The sequence below is a fragment of the Equus quagga genome, chromosome 13 (genome assembly GCF_021613505.1).
Source record: "Equus quagga isolate Etosha38 chromosome 13, UCLA_HA_Equagga_1.0, whole genome shotgun sequence".
Classification (NCBI taxonomy): domain Eukaryota; kingdom Metazoa; phylum Chordata; class Mammalia; order Perissodactyla; family Equidae; genus Equus; species Equus quagga.
Genome location: NC_060279.1, coordinates 18,711,793 through 18,720,262, shown reverse-complemented (window position 1 = coordinate 18,720,262; position 8,470 = coordinate 18,711,793).

Here is an 8,470-nt window from a genome sequence, read left to right as displayed (position 1 = left end):
TCATTCTCCTACCTTGCCTGTCATTCTCGCCGTCGAGAATGATGGCAAAGTTGAGTGTTTCCTTTTCCCGGCTCACAGCCCCTTGGAGTGTGTGTACACACCTGCACCTTACTATTCCAGAGCTTGCCAGGGGCAGGGTTCATTCTGTTCAGCTTGGTTTGCTGGTGCCCATCTCAGTGGCATGTGGGGTAGAGAAGTGGCTCTGGGACCCTCCCTGGGCCTCGCAGTTGCCTGAGGACATATTAAAAATGCCCAGCCCCCCTCCCAGAGATCCTGACTTTACTGACCGGAGGTCTGGACATTGGTGGTCTGAAAAGCTCCCCGGGAGATTCTAACGTGCAGCCACGGTTGAGACTCCCCAGAGCAGACCATCAATGAAAGCTCGTCTTAGAATGAACCAGCGGGGCAGCTTTGCCCAAGTGACACCTTCTCTTTCATATCGTGTGTGTGGGATTCTTAAACTCTACTTACCCCTAGCATTTACCCACTGTTACCACCATTTGTTGGCACCATAAGACTCTTGGGGGAACCAAGTTCTGGAAGGAGAGCTACTGGCTGGCATTTCTCAGATGTTTGGAACTGCACTGAATAGCTCACTAAGTCTTAGGAAGCTCCTGCCTCCAGCACAGGGATTCTCCCACTTGTCTTCCAGGTTCGCTCTCCACCTGCCAAACCTCCTCAATATTTTCTAGACTGCAGACCACAGCTTCTGAGACCTTGTGGGAAGCGGTCACGGGCAAGTCTGAGAGGCTGTGTGTGAGGTCCTGGGTGGGCCCAGCAGCCCTGGAGGAAGAGCCACATAGACAGGGTGCTTCATGCCAAATTGGAACATACACAAGGAGGCTGGAAAGAGTCTCATTCATGGCAAAAATGATGTAAGAAATCAGATCAAAAAACATTTATTGAGGTCCAGTTCCACTCCCAGCTCACTGCTAGGGGCTGTGGGGCTTCAAGGGCAGGCAGTCTGGGACTTCAGGGGACCCGCCATCTGTATGGGAAAACTCGAGAAAAGGACATGGGCATATGGGATGAAGCACATATTTGAAAAGCTACTAGAGCTCCGAGAGGAGTGATGTGCATTTCTTGTCATACCCTTGACGTCCTTGCCCGTGGCTGACTGAGCCCCCGAGTCTAAACCAGCAGAAGCATGAGGTTGCTCCTGGAGCAGTCCCGTCTTCCTTTAAAAAATGATAAAATATTCCAAGCATACAGAAGAGTCTGGAGAATGTTGTCCAAACACACAAATGCCCTATTTCCCCATCTTTGCTTCAGCTAATTTTTTAAAAGACTAAAACCTTGTCAACCCTCCCCTGTGCCATTTCCCTCCCCACTCTCTTGAAATTGGTATTGATCTTTCCCATGCGTGTTTCCCCAGGCCTGTTAGTATACATGTAGGTTTCCACATACAATATATGATATGGTTTTGCAAGCTTTCAAGCTTTATTATAGGTGGCATCATACTGTATCCTCTGCTTGTTCTTCATTCACTGTTCTGTTTCTGAGGTTTATCTGTGTTGAGACAAGACTGACTACACTACTATTGATTTATCTGTTCTCTTTTTGCTGGGCATTAAGATTATGGCCCAATTTTTCCTTTTCGAAATAATGCTACAACGTGATTTATAATGTATATCCTGGTACACATCTCCTTGCACACAGTGTTCCACTCTCTCCCTGAGTGCCGCTCTCCACGACCATCGCGGCTTTCAGACGTGCTACCGGCCTGCACGGGGCCCTGCTGTGGGCTCACCCTTCCACAGCACCGGCAGCTTGGCTCTCGGTCAGGGTGTTTGAGCGTGGCCTGGTTTCTAGGCCCACCTTGCACTTGGAGACCTGGTCTTACACCAGAACTCTCTGTGGCTCAAGCATCTCAGGGCTTCTGCCTCGCCTCTCATCCCTACCTGGCCCCTCCCGTGAGGGAATGTTCTTTGGCAGGAATGACTGGTGTGTCTTGGGGCCGTAAGATGAAGTCTTGTGCAAATGGTCAATTTTAACTGGGCCTCAAAGGAAGTTCAGTTTATGGTGATGAGGAGAAATAGGAGAGTTTTCCTGGCGAGGGGACAGTAGGAACCAGAGCAGAGAAATAAACATGGCAGAGTAGTGCAGGGGTGTAGGGGTGAGGACTGGGCTAAGAGCAGACCGGCAGATGGAAGCTGAGTTCTGTTGGAGAGCAGGCGGCTGGATTACTAACATGATGTGAGGCGAGGAAGTTAAAGCTTTGTGTCCACCACCAGATGACTTTGAGCTTTCAGGAAGGAAATGGTGGATGGGTAGTGCCAGTGGCAGGTATGCTGGTGGCGGGGAGACACCTGAGGAGAAGCACCTGTCCCCTACAGCCATCCCATGGGCCGGACTGAGCTTTAGCATGGCTTACTCCTGGGACTTGCGGTCTGCCCCCTCATTTTCCTCCAATCCATTGAGCGTTGAGGCTCTATTAAGTTGGGTTTCTTCCTCCCTCCATCACTTACTTCCCACGACTCCTGCTTCCATGCAAGAGAACTCCAGAAAACCGCAGCCATTCAGTCCAGCTATTACCAGTGAACTGGAAGCTGATGTCACTAACAAGAGCTCCGGGAGCAGATGCCAAGAGACAGTCCAGCGGGCTTCTCCTCAGCCTGACTCCTCTTTGGCCTGAGGGTACAGGAAGGTCCCAAAGTCTCAATCAGGGGTACAGGAGACCAGCATGTGTGCAGGGGTCGGGGGGGGCGGGGTTAGGGAGCTCTTCAAGTTTGGCTGGCCTTGTGATTTCAAGTGAGCTTCTCTGCTGGGAGAAACAGGTTTATTGTTTTTGAAAGAACAAGCTTGGGTCCCGGGTTTACTCTGGGCAGAAGCTTGGGCTTGTGCCTCGTTTGACAGCCCATAAAACTCAGCAGCAAATCTGAACTTCCAGCTCTAATGCTTGCAGGAGAAAGCCTGGGAATAGTTGTCAACTCCTTCCCCTCAGCTGGCTGACCCTCCCTCCCTCTCCCACCACCGTCCCCACCGTCACTCTCACCAGGACACCATTAGGAAATCACCAAGAAAATCTGTTACCAAGAGCAAGAGTGGAGGGTGGAGGGGGGGCTGGGCTGGCTGATCAGACCAATGCTCGTCAGAGGTGAACAGGCTGACGACAGGGAAGACAGAGCCAAGGGAAACTGCTTTGGGCTTCACGCTTTGACGAAGTGCTTGGAGACTCTCTGTGCGTGCATGTGTGTGTGTGTGTGTGTGTACTTCTCTTTGGTAGATCCTGAAAGGCCAGTGCAGTGGGAGAAGCAACTGTTTTCAGCCTCCAAAACGTGCCAGGTAGTTACTGAGTTTAAGAGCGGGACACGAGACAGAAGGTACAGTCTCATTGTTCACACTGCTCCTCCTGCATTTGACTTTGGAGAGGGGAATTCCTTAAATCCTCACATCCCTGACCCCCTACGTGGGAGAGCCCAGTGCCTGGCACACACTGTGCAGTTAACAAGCATCGCTAGCTGAATGAGCACCTTCGGGAAGTGGGTGGTTGTTCATCGAGCATTTACTATGGGATCTCTTCAAATCAAACCTATGAGAAAAGTATCGTTTTTTTTCTGATAAGGTACACTAGGCTCAGGAAGGTTAAGTAACTCATCCAAGGTTTCACAGCTAGGATTGTGTGTATGTGGGGGGGCGGGGGGAGAGGAGATGCACAAGAGATTTAAAAGGCGCATGGCATCATTTTTTATGAATTCATCAAATCTGTGAATTTGTTAATTTGCAGAAGCTGATGGGACTGAGTGGGTTGACCCTGAGAGTTGGAGGCGATGAAAACAAGGCTGGAGGCTTTCCAAGTAGATGCTTGATGTAGTGCCTGTCTGTAAGAAGAGAACTTAAAGAATGGAAAGGAGAAGCCCTTGTGCATAGACGACAGGGAAGAAGAGACAGGAAGGACACAAGGTCTTCTGCAGACATTTCTAACAGCCCTTCCCCTGAGATCCAGGCAAGAAAGGCATAAAAAAGACCAAAGCCAGGCCAACTGTTAAAAATTATTTAATAGAAAGTCCAATGTCAAAATGTAACAATAAACAAAAATACACATGTATAAATATGTATATATAATTAGACCTGTACACTTTCTCAGACCCTTTTCAAAATGGAACAGAATCATCATTACATCTGGGTGGTCAAATCAAAAATAATATTCAAGCGGCGTGGACCCCCTGGTGCTGTGGGGACAGTACTGCTGAGCACTTGAGGGTTCAAAGAATTCCAACCACGAGAGAGCTGGGGATGGTGCCAAATGTCCTTTTCTGGAGACCCAGAGAGGGAAGATGGGCAGTCCCACGGCTCGGTACAGTGGACCTGATCTTAGCACCTGTAGCCACTACTGTTTAGGGGCAGCTCTCCTGTTGGGCGGGGTTTGAGTTACTTAAATTTATGCTGTTTGGGAGTCTGCTTGCCCTGTCTCCCAGATTAGAAGCTCCTGGGGATTCCACCTTAAGACTCTCTTATTCTGCATGCCGAGGGCCAGCACAGTGGTTCGGGATGAATGCCATCAAAGTGTGCTGATTTGCTCTTAAAACAGTGGTGGCCACAGTGGGTGCGCACATACAAGAGGGCACCCAAGGTCCCTCTCAGGGGTTCAGAGAGAAAATACCAGAACCTCTGATTAAAATATTTTGTATCTTATTCTTTTAAAATGTCTATGTTGTGTACTTTGTATAATGTGCCTAATATATTAGTACAGGAAGATATGAATATAGGCTTTAAACAAATTAATAAACACACAGACAGGGTGCATCTCACAGTTTTTGCTGATAGGCGTGTGTGGTTGAGACAGATGGCGCCCACTGCTTTACAGAACTCCTGTGTATGTGGAGCCTGGGGAGGCCGCCTGCTGGGCTCCCAGCCCACCTGAGGGAGCCTCTGCAGGTGCTCAGAAGAGCAATGCCCTAAGATACCTCAGACCTGACTGACACCCCTGCCTCCCAATGCTGCCACTTGACTTTCCTTAAATGTAAGGACTTATTCCTAAATAAGACACAAACGTCCTAGGGAACAGCAAATACACAGCCACTGACAACTGGCAAGGAGCCATGTTGATCTTTTCCTGGTGATGGAGTGGGAACTAGAGCAGGGCAGACAACGGGGAGCAGGTGTCCTAGGGCAAACCTGGCCATATTCCATGACCAACCCCACCTTCAAGGGTGGGTCTTTAAAGTAGGTGTGTTAGGCCAAATGTTCTGTCAATTTCCAGCATCACAATTGCCACAGGCCAAATTCTAATCAAAATGGCTAGGGATATTCAAGTGGAGACCGGAAGACACAGAATTAAAATTTCCTCAGCAAGGAGCCAGAGGAATATCTGGGAAAAGAGTGGGTGTTTGAGCTAAAATCTTTCCAAGGGTCCAGAAGGCTGGTGTGCTGTTGAGGATGCCAGGCTGCACCCAGGGGAGCAGGTGCGGGGGTCTTGCAAAAGAGGTCAGCCCCAAGGAGTATTCAGGGCCCTTTGGGATCCCTGAGCAGGAGACCCGAGCCACTCAGCTGGGAAGATTGCCTTCAGCCCCCAATTCCTCCAACCTCTCAGGGAAATTAGGTCCGTATTTGAGCCTTTTCTTGAGTTTCTAGAAACTAGGCTGTTCTACAGTTGGTATTTTAATTGATCGAATTCTTTTTCTTCTCCTGATAAAGTTTCTAGTTATTTAACTGGGGTGGGAGGAGAAAAAGCCCAATGCTCTGAACTTTGGAAAACCTAAAAGGCACTGCGAGTTGTCTCTACAGAGAGGCTCTCCTTGTCTCTGAGCCTTCCCTGCCTCACACCCCAAGAGTGCAGAGCTCCGAGCTCTGGCAGCCTCTCTGTCCCCATGAGGTCCATGGCAGCTGCTGTCTAGGCTTGTGGGAATTTTCCATGTGCATATAATCCATCTGTGCTTTTCTTTTTCTTTTTAAATATCCCCTCTTTTTGGCAGGACTTAGGTGAGCACTCCGGACACAGCAGAGGCTCGGCCACCAGGTATGACCTAACCCACGGAAAGGCCGTCACAGACCAGCTGGGCGAGAATGAATGAAGGCGTCACACGCTAAGTCGGGAAGCCCTCTGCTGCTTCCCATGTATTCATCTTAGGGTGCACCCTCATCCCAGGGGCTAGGCCAGCCTGCTCCCAAGAGGTATTTTTTAGCCTTGGTGGCTCTACAGACAGGTCAGGATGACCCAGAGCAGTCCCCTGTATGTCTCTAAATCAGACCCAGCCTAGGTTAAAGCTCTTGAATTCAAACAGCTTTTGGCGAGAGGGCAGGAGTTGGGGTGAGGGTGGAGGATACACGGAATAAATCATCTCAGCAAGGAACTGTGCTCTTCCCCAGCGAGGAGGGAAATGCTGGCCCTAGCGCTGGCCACACTTACCTCTCTGGGTGACCTCGGCAGTCTCCTCTGCTTCAGAGGGCAGAGCACCACCTATGGCTCTTCTTTATGCCCCCTGAATCCACAGCAAAGCCCACGGGGCCCTGTGGGATGGGCCGGCTGATGCCCCGGCCTCAACTCTCTCTTCTCTCCTCTCTCCTCAACTTCCAGCTCCAGCCGCTTTATGGCATGCACACCCTGACGGCCCACAGTGTCCCTCCTTTGAGCTGAGTTCCATGCTGTCCCCTCAGTGTGGAAGGCCCTTGGCAAGGTTCTCCCTCAGTCCTCTGACAACCTTGGGCTTTGATGTCACCTCTTTCAGGAGGCCCCCTGATTCCTGAAGCTGAGTGGCTGCTGCTCCAAGATGCTTGCACAGCACCCAGTAGTCATCCCTACAACGGCCCCTCCCACACTGTCTCCCCCACTAACAGTAGGCTCCTTAGGGGCGGGAGCTGTGTTTGCTTCAACACAGCTGTATTGCTGGCGATTAGCTCAGTGCCTGGAGGATACGAGGTGCTCTACAGATAACCTGTTGAATGCACGAGTCCTTGACACTGGGGAAGGCAATGCTAAGAATGCTACATCTGGGACAACCTAGATAAGGGGCCCCAACTCCACACACTGCTGTTGGAGCGTCCCAGTGGAGCTACTGAAATGCCATAATCAAGGCCACACTGGATGAGCAGGAGAGTGTGTGAGAAATGCTGTGGCTGTATATGGCTGGACCTGGCATGGATCCTGAGGGATGTGTCCTTTATGTGCCTGGGATTGGGAAAGGATGCCAGCCACAATATCCAGGCTAGAGGCCCAGGTGAGTCAGACATGCTGGTGGAGGGCATCCTGGTTCAGAGGGAGCAGAAGGCGAGATGGCCAGCAGACCTCCATCCTCCTGGTCGAGTCTAAGTCAAGCTTTTGCAAGAGTGATCACTAGATTTCCCTGTTTTGGTATTATTATAGTTACAGTAATCCTTTCCCAGACATTACCTTAGGGATTACAAAAAAGGCAAAATACAGCTCTTCCTTGAAGTATTTCAATGATAAGTAGTTATCTTTTCTTTCTCCGTGGATCTCGTGTGTGTGTGTGAAGGAAATAGATCAAAATTTACAGTCCGAATAAGGCAGCTGCCTGGTTCTGCTCCAGAAAAACAGACATGAATTTCTTTTTTTAGGAATTTGCATCTTGCTTTGAACAGAAAACCTGCCTTGAAATCTACTGCAAAACTTCCCTTGCTCACTTGACTGTCAAGAGAGAACAGTCCTGAAGGTCTGGACCGAACGCCAGGAAACCAGGAGCTGTTCTATCACTTCTGGGTTTGGGCCAAGTGGCCCTCAAGGTTCTAGAACTACTTTCAACCCTAGGGACACTGAGGCAGTTCTGGCTGAGTTTATGGCTCTTTTTACTGCCTCTAACCTTACTCAATCAAGTTCAAAGGCTTGGGCTAAGCCCTGGAAAGGGACAAAGGGAGAATTCAGGGTCGAGAGGGAAGACAGTATTAGAATGGGGCCTTTAGTTTAGGGGTAAATCTTGCTGAATTAGAGCAATTTCTCTGGCTTCCAAGAGACAAGAGCCATTTCCCAAATTATCTTGAAGGAATTTGACAGCTGCCAGGTCACAAAGAGGCAGGATCTTGGGGACAGTTTTCAAAGGAAAACTGGACATAGCACCCCCCTCTACATAAGCAAATTCTTTTGATTCTTCCAGGTTAAGGAAGTGAGGGCAGGGGCGGGTCCCCTCCAGGCAGCACCTTTAATAGTTGCTTATGGAGACGTGTGTCATCTTCGTTAGAGGATGTGCCTTTAGAAGCAAGGAGAGGAACTCTGGGGAATTCTTGGGCTCTTCTGACCTTGGAACAAGGTATTAAATGACTATCCAAGTCACTACATGACTATCCAAAACATTTACGGTCTTAAAGAGATTCACATCTAGTTTCAGTGCTTAAACTCACCTGGAAAATGCAGACTCCCAGTTTAAAGATCAAAAAGAGACATCAAAACCTAGCCCACAAGAAAGGATTTCCAGTCAATGATCCAGGCCTTTCCTCCACCTTTGGAGAGCGGAGTCTCCCAACCTTCTCTGCAAAGTGAAGGCTCTTCACCCTAAAAAGATGTGGCTTGCAATGAAAT